At 42.4% G+C, this 25,151-nt stretch overlaps 1 long non-coding RNA gene across 1 annotated transcript in view; it reads right to left on the bottom strand.

The window, feature by feature from the left end:
• The window catches only part of LOC126412457 (uncharacterized), a 599,592-nt gene that overhangs the window by 463,331 nt on the left and 111,110 nt on the right, over positions 1-25,151 (bottom strand). Inside the window, exon 2 of the long non-coding RNA XR_007575288.1 lies at positions 17,553-17,599. This is a non-coding gene — a long non-coding RNA (uncharacterized LOC126412457). The remainder of the gene's footprint in view (positions 1-17,552; positions 17,600-25,151) is intronic.

The following is a 25,151-nucleotide window of genomic DNA, read 5'->3' as shown; positions in this document are numbered from 1 at the left end:
CCTAAGGACATCACACACATCCATACCCGAGGCAGGATTCGAACCTGCGACCGTAGCAGCCGCGTGGTTCCGGACTGAAGCGACTAGAACCGCTCAGTCGTGGCGGACGGCCAAACTGGTCCCACATATTTTCTATTGTGGACAGATTTGAGGATCTTGTTGGCCATATGAGATATCAGGAGACAGTTCATAAACACGCGTACCATGTGCAGACGAGCATTGTCCTGCTGAAAACATGAGATCACGGTGCTGTCATGTATTTGGACGCAGCATGTCTGTGAGGAGCCCTTGTGCCGCCAGAGTCCTTTCAAACACTACCAGCCCGGATCTGAAGTCATAGGCGATGGCTCACTACATCATGATGCCTGGAGTAACACAGCAGGGCCTCTCCAAACGTCTGGAAGAATGGGAACTCTCCCAAGGGCGCCGCCATAGCCGCCAAAGATCGTCATCCCAGGCAATGCAAGCCACGATTCATTACCGAACTCAATGCAACCCCATTCATCAGCAGTCCATGCTTTCCAGTCGTTGTATCATTACGAACGCAGCCGCTTGTGTTGTGTTAACGATAGCCTACGCAAGGGACGGTCATTCTCTTGTCCTGTTGCTGTTAGTCACTCACGAATAGTGGAGGATTACACAGAATATTGCAGGAAGCCCATAACTTTTTTTCTGGGATGTTGTATTGAATTGTATTGTATTGTATGTTAACCGGGGGCCTAGAAACGACGGAGAGGCTCCGACCCTGCCGCAGCCGCAGTGGTCCACAACCCCATGACGACTACCGCAGTCCACTTCACCCCTCCGCCGCCCCACACGGAACCACTCTTTCAGGGTTATTGTGCGGTTCTGCCCCGGTGGACCCACCCAGGAAACTTCTCACACCAGACGAGTGTAAGCCCTATGTTTTCGTGGTGTACGCATGCGTGGGGAACTTGTTTGTGCAGCAATCGCCGACATAGTGTAGCTGAGGCGGAATAAGGGGAACCAGCCCGCATTCGCCGAGGCAGATGGAAAACCGCCTAAAAACCATCCACAGACTCGCCAGTTCACTGGACCTCGACACAAACCCGCCGGGCGGATTCGTGCCATGGACCAGGCGCTCCTTCCGAATCCGGAAAGCCGTAAGTTAGACCGCATGGTTAACTGGGCGGGCTCTGGGATGTTAGGTGAGGATGTGAAGGGTTACCATGTGCTTGATGCACAATTCGGCGATCGTTCCTTATAGTCAGACGTGGACAACCGGAAGTTTATTGACGGGTATGCCTGCCTCACGTTCAAATGCTGTCCAGCATCGTGGAATCACATATCCGAAACCCCGTATTACACCATACGATCAACCGGTAAATGGTGACCCTCATTGATGTCTCTTTCAACGCCTGTACGGCGCTAATAACGCTGTCTCAAACGAGTACTTTCCAGTAATCACTCGACATCCGTCATTGTTCGCGTCCCTTATATACCTTACCGGGCCACTAAACACTAACAACACTATTACACTCTGGTGACTACTTACGTGTCAGTATAATTGCTGCTCTTAATGATTTATATACCCTCCAAAGGTGTGTACACACGGGAAATTACATTGACATCCGACTACGTCTTGTAAGTGCTTCACATTTTTCTCAGGTAGTGTATTTGTAAGAAGTGGTTATTTATAACCCAAGAGCTGAAGCAAGGATATACTCCTTCAATTTGTTTCTGGATAGGTTCCACCTCGAACAAACACAACTTTTCTTCTCTTTTATCCAAACATACTTCGCTGAAGTAACGGCAGCTTCAGTGGATTTTTATTTTTCTTTTATCAAAAAATGCTTTTTACTGTCTTTACATACAGAATTTCAGTTTCTACATTCAATATTCACCAAATGAAAGAAAATTGTACGTTCTTAAACAAACTTTGGTTTCTGTAGTTTTTTGTAGTTTTGCAGTATAACTGTCATTCTTTTGCAGTTTGTCATAGCAGTCACACACAGCTTAGGACAGAAGAGTTATTTACATCTACAAATTAGGCCACCTGGAATATTAAACTGTTGCGGTTTACATTATTTTACTTTGTGTGCTTGCGTGTGCGTTTTTGTGCGTGTGTGTGGGAGAGAGAGAGAGAGAGAGAGAGAGAGAGAGAGAGAGAGAGAGAGAGAGCGAGAGAGAGAGAGAGGAGTGTGAGGGTTTGGATCGTGTCCTCTGAGCTGCTTTCCTCATTTAAGTGAGAGTGTGCCGTTTGTTTGTTGCTGTGGGTACTTCTTGTTCATGTGTGTTTGTGTATGTAATCTAGTATTTGTATTCTGTTTGCTTAGGACATACGCATCCAATGTGACGGGTCAAAAGGTGATGTTTTAATTTTGTTGAAGTCATGGTAGTTTTGTCGTCTTAACCTATTGTTGCAGCAGCGGAAATTTGCGATGAAGTGGGTTCAATATCAATGGTTATTTATTGTAATGTTACTTGTACGTGCGTTTATTCAGTAAGTTTTAGAGTACCTATGCAGAGGCAGAAAAATGTTTTAACACTTCCAGCTGCAAAGATCTTACTTATATCGGTGGTGGGCAACAATCTTTCTTAAAACTAATGGTATCGCTCTACCTTTGTCTGAGTAAATGGTACCAAAATTGTTTAACGTGGATGTTACTGACAGTTGTAAAAAGCACTTTTCCTGAGGTAGTTACTCTGAGGAGCGGTTTAGAGTAGTTGTTTGAGAAGTTATAGGGAGAAGAGCGGAACAGTTAAGTCCACTTTCGGGCATTCTCAGTGTAAGAGACGTGTGGCAGTTACAGTAAGGTTAGCACAGACGGTGTCCGCCTCTGCGAGTTTACACAAGTGAAATACTGTCTAGTGGTAGGTCTGGCTATGAAGTGGTAAAGAGGTGGCTTGGTTGAAATATTTGCTAGTGAGAACTATACTGAGAGCAAACGTTAAGTTTGATAAGTGATTGGATTTGTGACAAGATGCTGATTTGGATTGTTCCGTATACCCTAGCTCGCGTTCTTGTTCAGCAACTCAGAGTTGATTGATCTTGTTAAAATTTTGTTTGTACGGTTAGCGCACTCTGTGTAATTTTAAGATTTGTACACACTGCACTCTTGGTGCGAAGAACAGATTTTGTAGTTGTATTGATCGATAGTGAAGCATTGGCTACGTTCTTGGTTAAACAGCCGCTAGGGAACTTCGAAACAAAGCTATATGTTGTTGGTGTAGTGTTAATCGTCTATAACTTGCCAAGGTCTTTCCCTTAACTATAAATAGTGAAATATTGCAAGCATTTATGCAAGCACGTCACAGCTGTATCATTGCTTACAGATTTGAAGCGGTTAGTGACCATTATATTAGATAAAAACCGTGAGTCGCGATTTGCCAACACCTGAAGAGGTTAAAATTTTGCTTCAGTTGTATATTTGCAGAGCCCAAAGTGGTGGTGATATGCAGGATTTTTGTCTGTATTTTTTCAGAATGTCAAATCACTATTAAAAAGAATAGAGAACTAGTGGCACTTTTTCTTACCGTTTACTTCTGCTGTACAGGGAAGTTAAAATAAAGCCCCGGTAGGCCAAAGTTACAAAAAACAGTTCCCGACTATTATTTTCACAAATTTAATGTTAACCTCAAAATAATTTGAGTTCTCGAAGGAAGAAGAAAAGTTATTTTAAGCCGACAATAACCTTCAAAAGTTTGTAAAATAGGTAATTGTAGTGCAAAGATATTATTGGTCTATTATATGCTAAAAAAAAGGAAAACAACAATTCAGAGATGCACTAATTTAGCATTACGCTGACTTTATGATAGCATTTCACACTTATATGAAAATATTTTGACAAGGTAACGTTATCAGTAAAGGTGACTCACATTTAATGGCATAATTTACCGTAAATCTTGAGAAAAAATGTAGCAAAGATGAATTAAATTAAACATTTATTTTCTACCGAAACAAAATATAGCGAAATGTTATCGAAAAAAAAGTGCATGGTTGACTTAGGGTCTAATTATCTCTTTAGTTTGAAATGGTCGATATTTTTTCACAACCTAAGGAGATGTCGTACCATTACGTATCATTATATACTGAAAGTAAAGGAAATTGATTAAGTGGTAGGTCTGCTTTGAATCAGTTAACGTCGAGTGGTAGGTGATATCGTGATAAGACGGCATAGTGCTCATTTATAAATAATTTGGCTGAGCACAACTGACAGATATCACTTAGCAAAAATTTTACATTGTCTCTTATTACATTTCTTGCTTTATAGAACTCTAAAGCAAATGTTGGATAATGCTACATTATCGTTAAGACAATTAACAGTAGCGAATGTCTCTATTCTTTATTTACAAGTCCAACTACGTAGTTGCAACTTACTGAAGACACCTGGTTATGTTAAGCAGCGGGCTGTTCAGACGCCATAAGGCAGGCAGTTGCTACTACGAATTTTAAATAAAATAAAAATATATTTGCGCTGGAACGGGTACCATCAAATTTATTCACAGGCCATACATACGTTGTCACATTTCTTAACATACTAATGCACGTCGTAAGTGTTGTTTACTGAGTCAATGGACGTGAAGCACTATTCGCTAACAGGATATACTTCTTCTGAAACAGTATTAGAGGCATTGATTGCTGTCAAAGTACGCAGTAACGATTATTTGAGACGTAATTACGTAGTTGCTCGTTTGAAAGTACAAAGGAAGTATCGACTCTGTATTTCCCAGACGTTACTACTCGTACAGTGTCTATGGTAGGTGTCCCTTTTAATTATATTTCAATTTTGTGATTCAGTTTCTCTATGATGTTTGCGTTATATCCACTTTCAACAGCTGTTCGTTTTTTCTATAGTTAATTTTGGTAGTTGTAATCCATGAGTGGTGTTTTATTCTGTCTGTGCAGCACGTACTAATAACAAACATAGTTTTCATGTAACTCGGTGAACATTTAGAAAATTTTATTGTACTTTTGACGTATTGGCTACAAATTGTAAAAAGTAATTTCCTTCTCAATTAAAGCGGCACAAAATATGAAGAACTCTTGAAAGGTGACGTTTCGACACAACTACATGGGTTTCTTTATAGATTATAGAAACCCTCACCGCCCCTTGGGAATAGAAACAAAGTGTCTGGCAAAATGGAAGAAGCACCAACGAGAGTGTTCTCACAGAATGTTTGCCCTTACTGATCAGATATAGAAACTGGAGGAAAGACTGCAGAATTACTACAGCTTATTGATGATTATGATATCCAGGTAGTATTAGGAACAGAAAATTGGTTGAAACCGGAAGCAAACAACAACGAAATCTCAAGTCCAAATTGGAATATCTGACGTGGGATGGGTTAGTCACCATTGATTGTGGGATATTTATTTCAGTAAGGAATTCGATAATCTCTAGACAAATTAGCACGGATTCCGGATGTGAATTAATCTGGGCCAAGTTAAGGATCAAAGGTCGGCCGAAAATGGAAGTCGGGTCGTTTTATACACCGCCTGGGTCAGAATTCTGAAGAATTTCATTAGTAAATTCCTGATCACGCCGTTGTAATAGGAGGTGGCTTCAACTTGCCAGGTCATGCTATCAAAACTTGACAGTAAAATTTTGTCAACGGATGTGAAAAAGACCCACAGGTGGTTTTAGTCTTGCGTAAAATCAGTGAGTGGCTCGAAATCATCTATTCAGCCACTCAGTGACTATACCGACACTGAAATAGAAAATGAAAGAAGGCCGAAATACTGAATCCGGTCCCTTCTTTTAACCATTGTACGAACGTCGAAATGGCTGATGTTATAGAACCGATCGCGGAATATAAAACCAAATACAGTGGCTTAGTAGTGAAAAGCCACCAAGCCAGATAAGTCACGTGTAGGATTCTACAAAGATTGTGTGCAAGAACTTGCTTCACTTCTAGCAGAAGTTTAAAGTAGATCACTGGAGCAGCGAAGGGTACATAGCGACAGGAAGAAGAGCACAGGTAATTCCTGTTTTCAAGAAGGATCGTAGAACACATGAACATAATTGTAGGCCTCTGTGATTGATGTCAGTATGTTATAGAATAACGGAACCTGTTTTATGCTCAAGAACTATGACGCTTCTACAAAAATGAACACGGATTCAGCAAATATAGATCATGCGAAACTCAGCTCGCTCTGTTAATGCGATTCATAGCGTTGCAGGTAAGGTCGTTCTGATTAAAACGATGTTCCTTGATTCCAGGAAGGCATTTGACAGCGTGCCGCACTGCCTTTTAGTGAAAAAAATACAAATACGAGCTCACCGAGTATTGGACCGTATTTGCAACTGGATTTAAGACTTTCCTTCTGACAGAACTCAACCCGTTTTTCTTCACGGAAGAAATTCAAGAGATGTAGAGGTGATTTCCGGAGTGCCCCAAGAAAGTGTTCAGGACCGTTACTGAAACTTCCTGCCAGATTAAAACTGTGTAATGGACCGAGACTCGAGCAAGGGACCTTTCCCTTTCGCGGCAAGCGCTCTACCATCTGAGCTACCCAAGTACGACTGACGATCCCTCCTCACAGTTTTAATTCCTCCAGTGTCTCATCTCCTACCTTCCAAACTTCTAAGAAGCTCTCCTGCGAAACTTGCACTCGTACAAGAAAGGATATTGCAGGAACTTGGCTTAGCCACAGCGTGGGGGATGTTTCCAGATTGATATTTTCACTCTGCAGCGGAGTGTGCACTGATCTGAACCTGCCAAGGAGCTTCATATCAGCGCGCACTCCGCTGCAGGGTGAAGATCGCATTCAGAACCTTTGCTGCTTACTATAGCAGAAAGCTCTGGAAATGTCCGCCCCAGTAGCTGAGTGGTCAGCGTGACGGATTGCCGTCCTCTGGGCCCGGGTTCGATTCCCGGCTGGGTCGGAGATTTTCTCCGCTCAGGGACTGGGTGTTGTGTTGTGTTCATCATCATTTCATCCCCATCCGGCGTGCAGGTCGCCCAATGTGGCGCCGAATGTAATAAGACCTGCGATATGGCGGCCGGACCTGCCCCGCGAGGGGCCTCCCGGCCAATGACGCCAAACGCTCATTTCCATTTCCAGCTCTGGAAACTCTTTAAGACTGGTCGCAAGTGAAGCAGTTGTCTATAAGAAACCAAGAACGCCAGAAGACAGTATCAATTTGCCAAATGACCTGCAGGAGATTGATGAATGCAAAGGTCTCTGGCAGTTGAGCCTGAAGAAAAAAAAGCAACATGTTGCACATACAGAGAAAAAGGAATCCATTACTGTACAACTACACCATTGTTGACAAATTGCTGGAAACAGTATCTAACGTAAAATATCTAGGTGTAACTATCGAGAATAACATTAAGTGGAGTGATCACATAAAACAAATAGTAGGAAACGCAGACGTCAGACAGATTCATAGAAAGAATCTTAATGAAATGTAATTCAGCCACGAAAGAAGTGGCTTAGAAGGCGCTTGTGTGACCTGTTCTTAAGAATTGCTCATCAGTCTGGCATCCTTGCCAGAAAAGACTGACAGAAGAGACAGAGAAGATCCATCGAAGAGCGGCGCTTTCCGTATAGGATCGTTTAGTCGGCACGAAGGCGTCGCAGAGATGCTGAACTAACTTCAGCTGCAGACGTCACAAGAGAGGCGTTGTGGTCAGGAAGATGTTTACTATTGAAATTTCGAGAGAGCATTTCCCTGGCAGCGATGGAAAACATATTATTTGCTTCCACATATATCTCGCGGAAGGATCACAAGATAAATCGAGAAATTAGAGTCAATATAGTGGCTTACCAACAAACTGTTCTTCCCACGCGTAATTCTCGAGTGGAACAAGGCAGAGAGGGTTCAGTTTATGGTACCGGATGTACCCGCTGCCACACTGTCAGGTGGCTTGCAGAGTATAGACTTACGAGGGCGTGCTGAATAGTAAAGCCTGTGAATTTTTAATGTGCAAATTTTTCAAGTAAAATAAAGGTTATTAATATTCTACATCTTCATTCTTCATGCCCATATATTTATTCTCAGCATAGTCACCCTGTTGACGAACACATTTATCCCAACGAGAGATCAGCTTGTTGATAGCGTGATTATAAATGTTTGACTTTTTCGACTTAGCCACGACCTCACCTCTAATTGCACCGCTTCATCACTAACAAAATGAAGTCCTCGATGGTGTTCTTCACGGTACAGTTGAAAAAAGATGAAATCGGATTGGCCCACGTGGGGACCGTACACTGGATGGCCGATGAAAGTTAACCCAAGGCGTCGGATTGTTGAGGCTGTCACTACGCTCGTCTGTGGTTTGGCACAGTTGTGCTGAAGGACAGGGTGTTCCATGTGTGGAATAACTCTTTGAATTCGAAACTCGATGGCAGCACACTGTTTCTCAAGTACCGACATACTTACGTTACACGCCGATCTGTGGCACAGTACAATTCGGAGCTCTCCAGCGGCAGAGGGCTGCAAATGTAAAGATGAAGAATAAATATGTGGAATGTTAATAAAGTTTGTTTCATCTGAAAAGCTTTAACAGCCTTCATATTAAAAATTCTGAGGCACTCCTTTTCAACACGGCCACGTAGATATGGTCAATTTCCCGACAGATTAAAATACTCTCAAGTCCGTCTTTATACAGGCGGTTGCTGATCAGTATAGAATGTCGAATCAAAGCACCTTTCAGCCGTCTAAATTTACAATTGTCATTTTATTTGAGCAACAAGTCTCGGTGCTACACTGCGCCTTCTTCAGGTCCCATGACCGACAAGTAGGATGATTTCCATCTCTACTCCAGTCGGCAAGTGATGATCGAAGGGACCGTGTGTCAAAAATCTACAGATACCAGTCACTGAATGCTGGCCCCTATTTTGATTGTACCAGCGGCCTGAAGATGGTGCAATGTGACGCCGAAACTGGTTGCTCAAATAAAATAAAAATTGGAAATTTAGACGGCTGAAAGGTGTTTCGATTCTACATTCTAGATTGGAATACTCTTCAGTAAAACGACTTTATAAAATAGTTGAAACATATAATTTAGACCATTATCTGCCTATTTCCAGGCTACCAGTGCTATTAAAAGGTTATGAGAAAGATATATAGGACAGTACCGGCACATTCCATTACACATAATTTGCTGTCAGACTATTAATCTGGCTTCAGAATGAGAGTATCCACAGAAAATGCTGTTTTTTCTGTTATTTGTGAAGCATTAGATGGGCTAAGCATTTGATTGTATAGACCATACAATACTTTTGCGTAAATTGGACTATTAGAGGCTTAGAAGAAAAGGTCAAGCATGGTTCGCTTCGTATCTGTAAAGCAGGAAGCGCCCTCTTGCGTAATAAAACAGGGAGGAGGTCTGAATCTGATGGGGGATTCCACAGAGCTCTCTTCAAGATTCATTGCTCTTCTTGATGTACTGTATATCAGGAATCACTCACTAAACATGATAGACGACGCAAAAGTTGTTCTCTTTGCAGATTACACAAGTTTTATAAGACACATGGAACGTAATGGGAGCCAGGAAAAAATGGTTCAAATGGCTCTAAGCACTATGGGACTTAACATCTGAGGTCATCAGCCCTCTAGACTTAAAACTACTTAAACCTAGCTAACCTAAGGACATCACACACATCCATGCCCGAGGCAGGTTTCGAACCTGCGACCGTAGCAGCCACGTAGTTCCGGACTGAAGCGCCAAAAACCGCACGGTCACAACGGCCGGCACGCGAGTCAGCAACATCAGCACTTGGCCTTCAGTTGACTATCGTCATTCATCGCTTCCTGCTCCCTGAGAAGCCAGTGTCCATCAGTATGGTTTTGAATGTCTGAGGATGTTCGTGATATGATCGAAACCGGTCGCCTTGTAATAAAGGTGCCTTAATACGACCTAGAGAGTTTTCTAATTAATTTCCAACAGATTAACGCTCAACTATATCCGAAGGCAGTGGATACTATTTACAAGAGGGACTTCTTGTGAAAGCGAAATTTTACTGTCCGAAGGTAGTTAGCCAGTGACATTGATCCTTTTATATTCCCAGGAATGAGAACAGATCTTTTCTTGAAATTATAACATTCAAGGTGTCAGGCAAATCCAACACTTTCCATGAAAACCCTGACATGATAAGCAAATCCAGAAGTATGTCACATAGCTCCGAATAAATCGTGACATTAAATTAACCAAAGTAATACGAGTAACGAGTGAGCAAATGGAATACCACAGACTAACACAAGAATACCTAAATGCATGTCATACCTTCCCACCGTGAGACAGACGCAGTTCCAAGGGGAGAAACGAGAACAGAAGCCGAGAGCAGAACCGTGTTAAGCTGAAGGCCCTACGATAAGGGACGGACACCCACGTCGCCAGCCAACCGCTAGGACCACACCCCACCCGCAAGTTTTAGCGTGAGACTTTTTCGCGTCTCTGTTACGTCAGGACCACCCCCCAGCCCATGTTAAAAGCTAGAGCCCTCCAGAAGAACAGTATTGATCTGACGATAACACAAAAAGGGCCACACCAGCTGCAAGTTTTAGCGTGAGACTTTTTCGCGTCTCTGTTACGTTGCAAACTTTAACACCATTGCCCCAGCACGAAAAGTATAACGTTTCTCATTGGATAGACAGAATTTTTGGTAGGCGGAGCTTAAGGTTAACATTGAGACCCTGATTGGTCAGATGAAAACGAAGCCAGATAGTTTTTTTTTTTTTAAACCAACTACGGTAAATTGTAGTAAGGAGAAGTTAGGAGGGAGTTGCTTCCGAGATGGCGAGGTGAGAGGAGCTGTGCTGCTCGCCGCCCCCTGACGAACACCGACAAGGTAATGAACGCACGCGATGCCGCATAACAGCACATAAAGCTTCACTCAGAACTGCAGAAGTCTCATCTGTTACACCCCCTTTTTGCGTAATACTAATGTCGATCGTGAATTAAAGCTCATGGTGTTCACATTTGCCACTTGAAGTAAAAATCTGAAACGCGATGATTTTTCTGTTATATAGTTATTGAGAAGCCACATCAGCCACTGTAATTTACGACAAGTTAGATAAGTAATTAAAGATAATTGAGGGTCACTGTAGACCATTTTGATAGTTTTCTCTTTTGTGTAACTTAATTTAAATCTAAATTATAGATGTGATATGGCATAGGTCATCCTTCGATCCATTGTAGAACTTGGAAACCCATTCAGGGAATATTCGTTCACATTTTTATTGAACATAGTTGGTTTTTACCATCCTGTATTAAAACATTTCCTTTTATCAATAGTGCAATTTATAAACAATGTTTTGTGAGTAGAATAAAATTTCCAATGGTAAACTTAACTGATTTTTCGACGTTATTTTACCAGCTAACTAAAAATAGGAAAGCCTTGAACCCCTTCCACTAAATTTAGTTAGTATTAAGATTCATTTACATGGAGTGCAGTGGAGCTGACGCTGAAATCATTAAGTATTTGGTTATATCATCGCTAGTCTCATTGAACTCTTCTGAACTCTACTTGTCATGTGTGGTCTGGCGTCTCCTTACCAGCAACAGGTCCCAGGTTCAAACTAGTCAATTCCCTAAAAAACACGCTCAGAGCGTCGTTGCGCGAAAGTGGTAGGGAGACACGATATAGAACAAACAGACACCACGCAGAATGTTAGAAGACCTTCTGGAGAAACTAACCGCTGCTATCTTCGCGATAAGAGTGAACTCAAATGTCTCTGGCATTGAAACAAGAAGGCTTGTTGCTTTGCATACTTTCATCGTATTATCTCGCATGTTGTTATATTTTGGGATAACTCTGTGTACTATCCAAGAATGTTCATAGTCCCGAAATGGACTATCAGAGTGACCTGCGGTATCATTTCACGAAATTTGTGTTGACCGTTGTTCGGGTGTCTCGAAATTCTAACTCTGCCGTCCCTGCTGTGTTGTTGAGAATATTGGCTCATTCACAAGAAAGTGCAACATACTCAGTGAACACTATGCGGGAAAGCGATATTCACTAGGATGACACTTTTGAAGCGGTAGACGCAATGATGTGCGCTACTTAGCATGTTTCATTTTCAGTAGGCTTCCAGCAGAGTTGAACAAACTGAGTGATAAACGCCAAGTATTCAAATCCAAGTTGAAAGGTTTTCTTGTGGCACACTCTCCTATTCCGTACAGAAATTCCTCGCAGCAGTTGAAATCTTTTCTCTATAATGTGTTAGTTATTCGCGTACTCTGTTTTTTCGTGTTTTAGTAAGTCTTTGTTCGTAATTTCTCCATCCACTTTCTGTCTACCATGCACTGACTCGTTCATTGACCAAGTTGCTTTGGCTCGCTTGATCCCAAAGCAACTGATAAATAAATAAATAAAATTGACAAACGAAGGTTGTGCTTTTCTAATGATGATATCGTATCGTAAAGTGTTATCTGTCAAACAGACTGAGCTTTCCTCTTTATCTAAAGCCAGAGCTCCGCCTTAGAAATATCAGTTGACACTTGTTGTATGCGTTTCCTGTGAAACCACTTTCTTCTGGTTCGTACGTTGCGAAAGGATATGTAGCTAAATTGGACGTACTTCACAATGCTCAGTCTCAAAGGTACGGGCGATAGCGACAAAGTGACGCGCAATACACGCACAGAGTGTCACGTAGCCGTGCCCTCTCCAGTGTGGTTGTTCAAATATCAGCAATACAATACTCATTTCGTTTACTGTTAACAAAATTGCTGTGCTAGTAGCGAGTGTGTTCAATTTGCTACGGTACTAAGTCTTCGTTGGTTTCAGTTGGAAAGATCATATGAAATAAAATTTAAACATTGCCTCTTCATCGCACTTCTACTGCCGTTTTGAAATCTTCATCTCCTACACTACTTCTTCGACACAGTAGAAAAGCGATAGGGAGGACAAAGTAGGAGTTTCTACCTCCTGCATTGTTTAATAAAGTATTGACTATTTATTTTGCCTTGTTATTCTCCCATTTAGCTTCAGCAGAGATGAGAATTTTGGGATAGAGGCTACTCACTAATTATGAACTGCATTCTTAAAAACTGTGAGATATGAAGTTATATCACATTCAATTAGCAGAATATCTTCGAAATGTAACTCGCACAAGGAATTCCCGTGTTTTTGACAGCCCGCTGAATGAGGACGTGTCGTCAGGAGATACTAGAGCGTAACTAGCTTTCCCTCTTGCCCCCCCCCCCCCCTCCCTATGTCTCCCACCCTCTCTCTCTCTCTCTCTCTCTCTCTCTCTCACACACACACACACACACACACACACACATTCACTCACTCGCGCCCGCACGCAAACGCACATACTTACGCAGGCAGCGCAGCGTACGTAGGGTGGACACTTTCTTGAACGTCATGTCGTGCGTCTACTGTGACGGCATCGAAAATCCGCGACGCCACTTCACCACTACTTCTACAATATACATGAGGTGAATACGTACGCGGAAACAACGTACCACGCACGTAGTCAGTAGTCGGTACTGAGAAGTGTCGACAATTTGTGTGTCATTATTGGCTATGAAAAACTACACAAAACGTCAAGCGTTACAGGGACCAGATCTGCAACAGTTTTAAGCCTCTAACGATCCTGCGCTTTGTTAAAAGATATTGTTCTGTTACATTTTTTTTTCAGGCAGCCGTTGGTCATATTACCCGTGTACAGTATAAAAGACACTGTTTCCGTTACTAGGGAACTATCTTTCTTGGCAGACTAGTGTGCGACCAGCCTCTGTAGCCGAGATCACTAACACATGCCTGTGCGGTGGCGCTCGAATCCTATTGATGGATGAAACTGCCAGTATTTGGCTGGCAAGAGGAGGAAAGATGTTGGCGTAAAGTTTCTGAACACTAGTCTTTGCGGCCAATGTCATGGATTAAATTCCAAATCATTCCGCAGAGTCTCATCGAGAGAGGGCACGTGAAGCTGCTGATGGTGATCCGTCCGTGGGCGGGAGCTTCAAGCTCGACGGCCCCCTTGGTGTTTTCAGAGGAGTACGATATGTGACGGCACCAGGTATCACCTCCTTCCTTCTTTTCACCCACATCAACAATGACCCAACACTACACCGTAGAAGCAATCAACACAGTCATCTACACAACACAGATATACACTTGACACTTCGTAACAGGTCGGAGGAAGACAATGGCGAACCACCTCCACTAGGAACTTGCCATAAGCGTCGGTGCAGGATTCCTGCATCTGCTCCCTTTACGGTCAGCTCATGCCCTCAGTATGAGACTATTTCTTTTCTATTAGTGTGCGACTACTTTTCAACTTTCAATCGTGTCCTTACGTTTTCAACATTGTCATAAAAATCTATCTACGTTATGACTTGCTTTAGAAGTGTTCTTGCGCCTCCACCGGAAAAGTTGTGCACGAAGTCTAGTCCAAAGCAAACGAGACTGATGCAGATTTCTGTACTTTACAGATATATTGACATAGGGTGGTGGCCTTCAAAGTAGGACGCACTTGAGTTCATGCGCATCTACATTTGTTCCTTCCAGTCATCTGGCGTGAAGCTGGTCAGTAACTCTACCGCTGGTATGTTCCGGCGGATCGTAAGAATTCATTGCCGCTGCGTGACAGGTTTTGATGAAACTTGTCACAGCGGAAATAAACAGTTCAGGGTCACAAAACAAGTGGGGCACTAATACAGCACAACAAAACAGTCCACGTTAGGTAAACGGTGTCGTTCCTTTCGTGCTAAAATAGAAATAGTATTCGCATCTCTGTTGTGGTTTTGTAATGGGCGTCGCCCGAAATTTTTCCAAGAGTAAGCAAGTGATTCGGTGAGTCTGAAGACTAGGGGTGCTCGAAGAACTAAATTTCACAAGAAATACTCAAAACTTGACGTGTCTCAAAAGACTGTTAACTATCTACTTGGTATTTCTGAGGTAGATTTCTTTGGTGCCCAATATTCAATATTTCAATAGTGTATGCAAAGTACAGCTTTTTGGTTCAAAGCACTGATATTGCATCTTCATACGATTTAATCCAGGGGTGTAACGAGTTAGGAAATAAATCTAGAAAACAAACACAAAAATAATTTGGTCTTCATCACGTTAGGCTGAAACTGAAAATTAAGATTGCGTTGATTGACTGTTCCGTCTGTTTCTGGTAGAATATTTTATACGAACGAAAACATACACGAGACTGGTCTAATATTAAAGAATATTTATTATTTATTTCACAGCACGGTTTCGGCTGTCATCAGGCACAAAGATAAATATGTGGTGCATAAAATTTCTTAGGATCGAAGATTTAAAACTACTGCCTCCGTTTCCAAAGATGGAAACTGTTACGTTTGATTTAGGACTAAAACTAGAGGACTTATTCAGTGAAATCGCGATGCAGGGTTATTTAACTCAGATAAAATATGCGACATATTAATTAATGAACTGTACAACAATACAGCAATGATTCTTAAAAGAAAATAAACTGAACAATAAAGTTTGGCGACATGTCCTAAGGGAGTGGCTGGGTAAAACACTCTTCTCTTTAACAGGTAAGATATACTAGTGAGATTAGTCAGATAACTGAAGCAGCTGTGATTATAGAAATTAAAATTATGTAACAGACAAGAGAAATTAAAGTAGAATCTGCAGTTAGCCGTGACAAATAACGGAACTGCCTGGCCATTCAGTACGAAGCTTGGGCAGATGGACACACATTTATTAATTTACTTTTTCTCAAGATAATTCTTCATGTAATGTATAATGTAGTATTTCATGTTGTACCTTGTAATTACGAGCTTCTTTAAGCAAATGGTCTGCAAAAGTAGAGCTTCCTTTTCTATGTTTCCAACTTCTTCGGTGTTCCTTCGAGCGAGTCATATTGCCCTGCCGGACTGACCTATATGGAACTTCCCACAGCCACAAGTGATTTTGTATATTGCACTCTTTTCCGAAGCTGAAGTGCTGTCTATACCACTAGGCAAAAAATGTCTGACAGTGTTGTGCACATAAAATATCTTAAAGTTCCTGGATTTAAGCTTTCTGGCTACATTTGGTGAAGGTTTTCCTAAATTGCAACTGTGTACCATTTATTGTGTTCTCAACGTGATGAGTCAAGAACGCAGTAAAGAACATAAACCATCTGAAATAGAAAAGAATTTGGATGAATAAGAAAATCCTGTTGGATATCACTGCCCATTAATACCCATGGAAGTGGAAAACAGAGAAAAAACCCTTAGAATAGACGTCTTCAACTTTGATTACATCGGTAAAAAGTTGCTTATAAAACTTCACATCTGTTCACATTAAAGGATTTATTGCGCTACTATCCTGATTTCTATTTTTTAGTGCCGATTGGAAAAACTAATGGTGAGCAGAACGTGTTTCGAAAGCTACATTTACTATCTGAGTTGGTTAGTGCTCTTTGCACTTATAATGGCTTCGTGCATCGACTCCACCTTTCTTTCACCAGTGGAGATATCATTGGTCCGAAGATCGTCTTCGTAAGACTGAAACCGGTTACCGCAGCATAAAATAATCAGCATTTACAATCTGGACTGACTTTTGTTACATTACGACACAAGAGCGCTGACGTTCCGATTATGAGTTCAAAAATTGGTACACAAAGAAAGATAGAAAGAAAGCAAAAGATATCATACGTACAACAAAGGTCAGTGACGAAACAGAAAGTGTAAATGCTTTGAAGTGGCAGTGGGTCGGTCACATCGCTCGAGAAATGGTAGGCAGATGGAGAAAACAAGTACTAGATTGTAGCCCACTTTACCAAAGGAGAACAAGAGGAGGACCATCCGACCATGGGCTAAAAATTTACGAAAGACAATTGGACTCAGTTGCCAATAGGACGCTCAAGATAGGCAGAAATGAAAGAATCTGCTGGGATCCTATGTTGCACATCACCAAGCGACTGATTGGACTGATGATTCACGTCTCAAAGCCATAAGTTATTACTGGCAGTATAAATTCATCAAAAACTATTTTCTTCAGCTCAGACGACATCTTAAACTTGAAAACTGAGGAGTATCACTACTAAGCTTTCCATCCGTATGGGAAAACAGCTTTGCGATACAACTTGAGTAAATGAAGGGATAGATTGATACCACATGTCGTAATTCATCAAGAATTAATTGGCAACGAGGGAAAGTATTGGCGTCTAAAATGCAGAGACAGGCCATGAGCCGGCCGCTTTGGTCGAGCGGTTCTAGGTACTTCAGTCCGGCACCACGCGGCTTTTACGGTCACAGGTTCGAATCCTGCGTCGGGCATGGATGTGTGTGATATCCTTAGGTTAGTTAGGTTTAAGTAGTTCTAAGTTCTAGGGGACTGATAACCACAGCAGTTGAGTCCCATAGTGCTCAGAACCATTTGAACCATTTGAACAGGCCATGGCCCAAATACAACAAACAGGATCAAATGCGCGTAAACTGAAGCAGTTGCGCAGAGATGAAAATACATGCACGGGATAGAGCTTCGCGGAGAGTCGCATCGAATTAGTTTTGAGATTGAAGACTACAACAGAAACCAATTAAGTACAGCGCAGAGACAAACCATTAGTTTGTGTGAAAAGCCAAGTGGGAGAAATAAAAGTAGAAATTGGATGTACTAAGGCAGAAAGTTTGGTCGAGGTCGGCACAAGCAAAGAAAATTTACTTACAGAAATGAAGTCCATCGGCTTCGAAGACAGAGGTCAGAAAGCAGTCTCTAAAAAAAGAAGAAGAAATAATTTTGAATTATAACATAGTGTACAGAAAACGTCGAAAGATACTACAGGGAGCATCCTAAAGGTAGTAGCGTACTACAGAACATCGTTAAAACTTACGCCATCACAAAGTATTTCACAAAAAAGTTGTAGGAAAGTATAGCGAAGAAATAGATAGTACAATATCAAATTGGACAGTGTGCGGGTGAATACATGGCAGTAGTTATTGGGGATGCCGGTTGTAAATTCTATAGGAGGTAGAAGAGTGGAACCGTATTACAAAATGGACAGCATCAATAATTTAGCGAGTTCAGAAGTCGTTGATGTGAGAGCTAAATAGCGGAAAAGAGAGGAATAAACTGGGTGCAGTAACCAGTGCATCGGATCGGAGAAAACGGTTTTGAGATAAGGAAAGATCCACCTATATACATCTCACCTTCATGCATATTTTTCCCTTTATCATTAACAAAAATGACATTACAGAAATATGATTAAGTATATTTTCACAGGATTGGTAATAACTTCTTCCCTAGCAGAATGTGCTCAGAAACTATTCAGAAAACGAATGTCTATATGACTACTCGTGAAAGTGACGACAGGAATCGCACAGCCGCTGGACAGTGCGTCACCAACCTGTTTGCTCTGAATAAACCGTTAACCATTACGCTGTATACAGCTCACTCAGACGGAAGCTCCGTCAGCCTATCATCTACACGTTAGGCAGTTAGGTGACCCGATTGTAAATGAACGATCTTGAAGCTTGGCAGGGAAGTAGAGGGGTCAGAACAGTACAATACTCTTTTTTAGTTTTGGCCTCATTTCACTTTTAGGGGCTAAAACACAAGCCGAAAGGTAATTTGGTATATTAGAGTTAGAGGAAATATATTCGAACCATACTTAATCAATTTTTCAAAATGAACGTAACATAAATTAAAAAAGCTTTCATGCCACAGCCATCCATGTGGGCAAAGCTGGTTTCTGAAACATCATTTTTTGGAAAATAAATTGTACACAGAGGGGCGTCTGAGCAATTAAAATATCTAAAATTTCATTATTATTCTAATTATTTGTTTTACTTATTTTCGTTTTATGTTTTAAATTGTATTTTACGTTTTAAATTCATGTGTATCTTTGTTGTTTATTTACTTTTTCACAAATGTATTCTTTTAACTGAAAATAATAAGTAACTCACTATTATAATGCAAAATAATTACACTCATTATTCTTTCTGTGAAAAAACATCTAAAACGTAACGATTCTTCCGCCTTGCACGTAAAATAAGAGAAATTTATTCAAATAATACACAGGATGGGTAACTCAATACAAAACAAAATTCCACAGGATTCGCAAATTGCAGCGGCCAGTCCTCTAAATATCCGGATTTATAGCAGGCATATTGCAGTACATTGGAAAACGTTCTCGAAGAGAACTGAAAATGTAATGGACAGTGACAGCTTGATTGTTTTGTGTCTCAAGTGCAGATTGATATGATAATCATTCAGCAAAACTAGATCTGAAAATCCTCTTACAGATTTCTTCCAACATCGAAAGTTATATACCTGCCCAGTCAAGTTTTATGGGATCACTAGATGAACAAGTTCTTTGACCTCAGGTACGACGTTCAAAACTGTTCTTTCACACTGAATCTAACAAAAATACAGATTTTTCTCCCGCACTGGAACAGATAACTTTTGCCAAATATATTTTTACGAGGTCAGATCTCCATTAGGTGCTTTTAATACTGTGAAAAATGGGATGGGCAGTGTGGAAAAACCGTTTCGAGCGCATGCCCGAGGAGAATGAACTAGTCAATCCGGTGATCGCAAAAGGCAGGACAGGGCAGATGCAGCTACTGGACGTATACAGCTTTAGATGATGGAGGAACCACGCGAGAGTATTTTTAGATCTAGTTTTGCTGAATAATTACGACGCCAATCTACACTTGAGAAACAATATACTCAAGCTGGAGTCAGTCGTACATAAATAGTTCTATCCGCCATGCTTTTCTAATGTATAGAAATATGCTTGGGGTAAATCAGGGTATTTAAAGCATGGTCCACCACAATTCGAAATTATGCTGAATTTTGATTTACATTGTGTTGTCCATCGTGTGTATTATGTGAAGAAACTTCGTTCATTCTGTGAGCATGGTGTAGAAAAAGTTATGCGTTAAGCATGTTTTTACAGATTATCAGCAGGGCAGCGATTTCGTATCATAATAATGAGTTCCTTATTTATTATTTTCAATTAACAAAATATACGTACGTGAAACGGTAAAGTGAAATAATAAAAGAAAAAGAAACATGAATGTAAGAGATAAAATAAGATTTAAAATACAAAAGAAAATGAGAAAAATAAATAATTACGATAGTAATGAACTTTTAGATTTTTAACTAGGTATGTTGAAAATACTCCGACATACGTTGTGTATAGCGTATTATCCAAAAATAGTTCTTCAGAAACCGGTTTTATGAAACATAGGTGCATGCAGTGCAAAGCTTCTTCAATTTATGTTGTAACAAAAGCTTTCATTTTTCAAAATCAATGACGGTGAGGTCTTTTGCAAAATTACCAGTTATTATGAAAGGTGAGTACATGATTTTCAAGAACGTTCATTGCATTTCAGCTCTTAATATGACACACATTTTTATGACCGCGCGACCGCTGCGGTCGCAGGTTCGAATCCTGCCTCGGGCATGGATGTGTGTGATGTCCTCACGTTAGTTAGGTTTAAGTATTTCTAAGTTCTAAGGGACTGATGACCTCAGATGTTACGTCTCATAGTGCTCAGAGCCATTTGAACCATCCGAACATTTTTTATGTACTATGGTTTCGAATATCGTTTATTTACACTTGGAGACGTTGCCTGTCAGGTTGAAAACGACGGATGTTGTTAAAAATTACTATAGAACACCACCTACTGAATATTAACTACTTGTTAAAATTGTGTTCAAAGAAAATTTTCGGTGGTAGTTGTGAAGATCTTGGTGTGAAAGGTAAAACATAACGGTGTTGTGAAATTGTCATGAATTTTTGCAATTTTTTTGTCCATATTCCAAAGCTGTTCGAATGGAACGACCCACAGTCGTCCCGACAAATTCAGCTGATAATCACCGCTTCCCTCTGATTCTTTACTATACTGTGTTTTTGAGTGTTGTAAGTACAAAGAAAAGGTGAGATACAGAACAATAAAACGTAGAAAAATCCTTATAGTCGTAAAACCAATCGTTTTTGCTCATACGACGTTTTCACAAGCTCAGTACTGACAGAGTTACAACGCTGTTAGTGTCTGAGGATGATGTTTCTTATCGTGAAGGAATGCGTTTGTAATACAACCATGATGATTCACCGGTCCACTTTTTTGTGACAGTTCCGGAGTAAGTAGCACGAACCCTCGACAAGTGTGTCGATAGTTGCTCGCCGTTACGATGGCGTCTCGGGCCCCCGACTTGGAACCGCTGGAACGTCGAAACGAACGAATTTCGGATGGTTGTCAATACATTGGGATCAGGCCTGGTACTTTTGAATGTAAATGGGCACCGATGAGGGGACATTCTGAAGCCTGCCTTCGCACGAACGGTGTCCATGTGTCACCCCTTTGTTCTCAAGGGTACAACTGTAGTTTGCATTATCGGGGACTCAGTTATAACTTGTTCATTGACGCAGTCATACTACGTTGATCGGGGAAACCAATGATTTCCAGTTCTATATTTAATAAGATCTTTTGCTTGTTTCACTGTCTTTTACTCCCCCAATTCACTTGTGCCTATAGTACTCAAATGTCCTGTATACTGAGGGAGAGTCCACCCACTCTCTAATTTACAGTGAAGCGCCAAAGAAACTGCTATAGGCATTCGTATTCAAATACAGAGATATGTAAATAGGCACAATACGGCAACGCTTATATAAGACAAGAAGTGTCTGGCGCAGTGGTTAGATCCGTTCTGCTGCTACAATCGCACGTTATCAAGATTTAAGTGTGTTTGAACGTGGTCTTATAGTCGGCGCACGAGCGATGGGACATAGCATCTCCGAGGTAGCGATGAAGTGGGAAGTTTCCCGTACGACCATTTCACGAGTGTACCGTAAATATCAGGAATCCGGAAAAACATCAAAGATCCCGCAAGAACAAGACCAACGACGACTGGAGATAACCTTTCAACGCGACAGGAGTACAACCCTTCCGCAATTTGCTGCAGGTTTCAGTGCTGGACCATCAATAAGTGTCAGCGTGCAAACCACTGTACGAAACACCATCGATATCGGCTTTCGGAGCCGAAGGCCCACTCGTGTATCCTTGATGACTGCACGACGCAAATACTTACACCTTGTCTGGCGTGAGGTCAGTCGCTTGACGGCGCGTTTCGGCCGGGCCCGCCCGTGTCGGCGCGCCGTAAGGCACGGAGGTTCGCACTGGGGCGTATCGCTTCTCAGTCGGGTGTGCCGCGGCAGTCCTCACAGCCTCATAGCCTCTCCTTCCCAAGTGGCTCTTTCCGCCTTCCCGTGGTGCCGGACGTTAAGCTTGGCATTCTGCCTTGCGACGAAAGGGAGAGCTGCGACCCAACCCGATGCGAAAGCGAAGGGTGCGTGGCACAGGGGGAGCTGTGTCAAGGGACCGAACACCAGTCCCTTTCTGTTCGCAGGGCACAGACCAGCAGGTGCTCTGCATGCCGGCGACCTCGTTTATCGGCGTGGGATCGCGGCGCGAGTCGGCAAGGGTGCTTCGCCGCGCCCCTGGGTAACCGGGGCGTGTTCTGCCAAACCCAGGAGTTGGTGACATCGCCTGGGCTAGGTTAGATGGGCCCAGACCGCCGAACGACTGGGGGACCGACCCACCACCTGAGTAGGAGTGGGTCCTTGGCCTTGAGGTGGAAACTCGGGCTAGTAGGCGGCGAAGGGCGAGGGGTGCATCCGCCTCTCCGGAGTGCGGGGTGCACTTGCCGAGGAGCGTCGAGTGAAATCGTCGACGACGAGGCCTTCGACGGGGACCAGTGCGCTGGCAACGGCGCGCTGAACCCTGCAGCTCAGGAGTGCCCTTGACCTAGGGGCGAGGTCGGTGGGCGAGCTGCAACAGTCCCCCCCCCCCCATGCCAGAGGAGCCGGTCCGGGGCAAGAGACGGGCTCCCAACCTTTTTTCACTCGTTATCATCATGGCTGAACAGGAAACGAGTGATTCGAGTGCTATTTCGAGGGCAAGTATGTCTACTGTCCCTACCTCGCAGGAGGAAGTGGGACAAGATGATGAAAATGTTTATGACAGACATTGTCGTATTAGTCAAATATTAGACTCTAGTATTAAGAACGGAAAAATAAGCCAGGCTGCAGTTACAGCAATAAAGAACGAGCTCGCTGCCTGGGCTATCGCAAACGCTAAGCTTGAGGGACGTCTTGAAGAGCTCGAGAAGGAGAATGCCAGATTAAGACAACAGCCAGTCAAGACATGGGCCGGAGTGGTTGCGCAACCTGCCACAAAAGCCCAAACAACTAAAGAAACAATTGCAAAGATCTCAAAAAAGCCAGACACGGCAGTCTTTTTAAGACCCCTGCCTGGTCAGACTATTAAAAAGGTAAAGGAGATCTTCACAACAACAATTGACCCAGCAAGGGATAAAATAAAAATAAACAAAGTTAAGGCCACAAAAAATGTAGTTGTTGTAGATCTCGCAACAGAGGAAGACAGGGACAAAATACTAAATAACACCAAACTCAATAAGGCCATTAAATGTGAACCTCCCAAGAAAAAAAATCCTCTGGTAATATTGTATGACGTACCTGTGGCATTAACTGAAACTGACATCTATGAAACGATGTATAATCAAAATTTTGAAGATATAGAATGGGAAACATTCAGAAACGAATTTAAGTTGCGTTTCAAAACGGGACCTCGGGAACGAGATGTTGTCCATCACGTGGCCGAGGTCTCCGGCAAGATATGGAGAAAACTTACCGCTATGGGGAGAATCTACATTGGATTTCATGCAATTAATGTTAGGGACTATCTAGTAGTCCCCCGATGCCACAATTGTGGTGATTTAGACCACGTTCATAAGCATTGTGAAAGGAAGCCGGCCTGCTCCAGGTGTGGGGCTGAGGACCATACAAGAAAAAACTGCAATAAGAACGCAACCTGCATTCCTTGTACCAAAAGGGGAAGGAAACCATGTAATACCACTGGAAGGAACTGCCCGACGTACAGGATGCTAGAGCAGAGACTAATTTCTCGAATTGATTATGGCTGAGGCTACACCTGAACTCAGGAAGCCTAAAAGGAAATCCCCAAGCAAGAGGCTGAGGGACGTTCTAAGGGCAAATAAATTCAAAGAATTCTTACAAAAAATCACGCAACCACGATCTTTGATGATAATAATGAAAGATGTTTGCGTACAGACTGACCCATGTGAAGAAGACGTTCCCTCTCCTCCTTGCTGGGGACCTGGGTCGAAACAAGAGCATTCTCGACCACAGAGGCATCCTGTACTTGGGAGTTCACAATTACACAGTGAAGAAGTAGTAACCACCAAAAATGTCCAGTATAATGAAGTGAGTAGCTCAAACTCACCCTCTGACTCACCATCCCGGGGTGTACTGGGGATTGATCCCCAACGAATATACCCCAACCTGGAGCATGCTTTGCAGCTATCAAGACTAGAGGAGCCGGCAATCCTCACAACTGCATTGAGACATGTGGTACGTGTCGGCCACGAGTATGGTAGAGATGTCACCTTTCCAGTGATGGAGGCAGTAGACAGAATCCACCTCAAGACAATGAATCTCCCCACCGACTTCGGGGCCCTGCGAGAACTGGTTAAAAAGGTTTTCGAAAGAAGAAATGAGAAGTTTGACTTGAATGAATTATATTGTCAATCAGTGATAACAAATGGCAGAGTAGCCCACGACTGGTCTAAAAACTGGCCAGAATCACACATCCACACTTACTACCCACGTGAGCCAACTAAACGTGGGTCAAATAAACACTCACAATAGCAAACTAGTCTTGCAGGAACTGCGGAGGGTGGTGGAGGAGAAGAGTCTAGATGTACTCTGCCTACAAGAACCGTACTCCCACGCGGGACGGATCCCATTCATGGCTGCCAATTGGCAAATTATACACTCTGATTTAGAGCCTAAAGCTGCAGTTGTAATTATTAATAGATCAATCAGAGCCACAGTCCTTGCGCAATTCTCAGGCGAACACTGCAATGTCGTGGAACTTCAAACACCCACAGGAGTGATTTACATCTGCAATATATACTTTCAGTATGGTAGAGGAATTGACGAGTTTTTAGAGTTACTCACACAAGTTACCACGGCATTGCGGGGACGCAGAATGCTCGTAACGGCAGACATAAACGCAAAGCCCCCCCTGTGATTCAGTGGCACGCACGACGATCGGGGGCTAAAAGCTGAGGAAACTATCATGGCACTGCAACTGGTGGTTGCCAACCAACAAGGGAACCCCCCCACCTATATTGGTGGAGGGGGAGAAGGCACAAATATTGACGTCACTTTAGTGACACCAAACCTGGCCACAAAGGTTGACACATTCATCATTGG

The sequence above is a fragment of the Schistocerca serialis genome, chromosome 7 (assembly GCF_023864345.2).
Source record: "Schistocerca serialis cubense isolate TAMUIC-IGC-003099 chromosome 7, iqSchSeri2.2, whole genome shotgun sequence".
In the NCBI taxonomy this organism is placed as follows: domain Eukaryota; kingdom Metazoa; phylum Arthropoda; class Insecta; order Orthoptera; family Acrididae; genus Schistocerca; species Schistocerca serialis.
The sequence above is the reverse complement of the archived record's forward strand: the minus strand, read 5'-3'. Positions and strand labels throughout refer to the sequence as shown.